Genomic DNA, 1224 nt, shown 5'->3' with positions numbered 1-1224 from the left:
GGGGGGGGGCAGTAGGAGCTCACATGAAATGCAATAAACTCAATGGCAATGGGTACTTTTGCTTATATATATGTGCAAATATATACACACACATAATTGTTTCACATATGAAATCACATGAGAGTTAACACAAATGCTATGAATGCTATTAGGGTTCCCATTCATAGATGCCTGGGCTTTTTCCAAATAAAACATGTATACAAATATGTCTCTGTGATTAGTTGATGATAGGGGCTAACCCAAGGCCCCAGTTCCAAACCACAGCTGCTCTGCGGGAGAAAGATGAGGATGTCTATTTCTGTAGTTAGTCTCAGAAATCCACAGGGCCAGTCTGACTCTGTCCAATGGGACCCCAGGAGTCGGACCTGACTCCGTGGTAGCGGGTTTGGTTCTGCATGGACAGTGTCCCAGTGACATGTTTACCCTAGACTTGGTAGGGTGCCTTCTAAAAAGGTCCAGTCTCAACCATGGCTCCCAAGTAGTGGGCCAGATAAATTTGCTGGCCCGCCTCACAAGATTATGGTGACAGTTTGCAGGGCAAAATTGGTCAATTTTTTTCAAAAGCTACAGGACAATCACAAGGGCTTATGAGGAAGAAAATGGAAACCGCATCAGTGAGAAAAAGGGCAGGAAAGTTGTGCCAAGTCATTTGTATTATAATACACCTGTGCTTCTTTGGGGGGTAGCAAGTGCTGACCTATGAGAATTGCGCTGAGAAAGCTTATGCTAGTCACCCCGTAGCCCTCATCTTACCCCTACACCCCGACCTCATTCTGTTCCCTTCTCTTAAAGACTTTGCAAAAGGAGCATGATTGTAGTCCCTTGAAGATGCCCTAATTGCCATTTTGCTGTGAATTCTCCAGGGAAGGGCTGTTGTTAGGTGCTGAGTTGGCTCCAACTCAGTGACCTGCTGTAAACGAAACACCTCCCGTCCGGGGCCACCCGCACAGCTGTCCCTATGCTCAAGCCCATCGTTGCCATCACCGTGTCAACCCATCTCGTGGAGGGTCTTCCTCTGTTTCACTGACCCTCAGCTTTACCAAACATGATGTGTCCTTCCATGGGGCCTGGTCTCTCAAGATATGTTCAAAGTACATGAGACAAAAAGTCTTGCTATCCTTGCATGTAGTATTAAATAAAATTGCGCGGAAGGAGGGTGAGGGGACCAGCCCCCACCCGCTGCTTGAACTCACTGGTTCAGTAATACTACTTCTGGGTTCAGTA

This window comes from Echinops telfairi, unplaced genomic scaffold (assembly GCF_000313985.2).
Source record: "Echinops telfairi isolate 266 unplaced genomic scaffold, ASM31398v2 ScPeMD7_9;HRSCAF=40, whole genome shotgun sequence".
NCBI lineage: Eukaryota > Metazoa > Chordata > Mammalia > Afrosoricida > Tenrecidae > Echinops > Echinops telfairi.
This window is presented reverse-complemented; position numbering follows the sequence as displayed.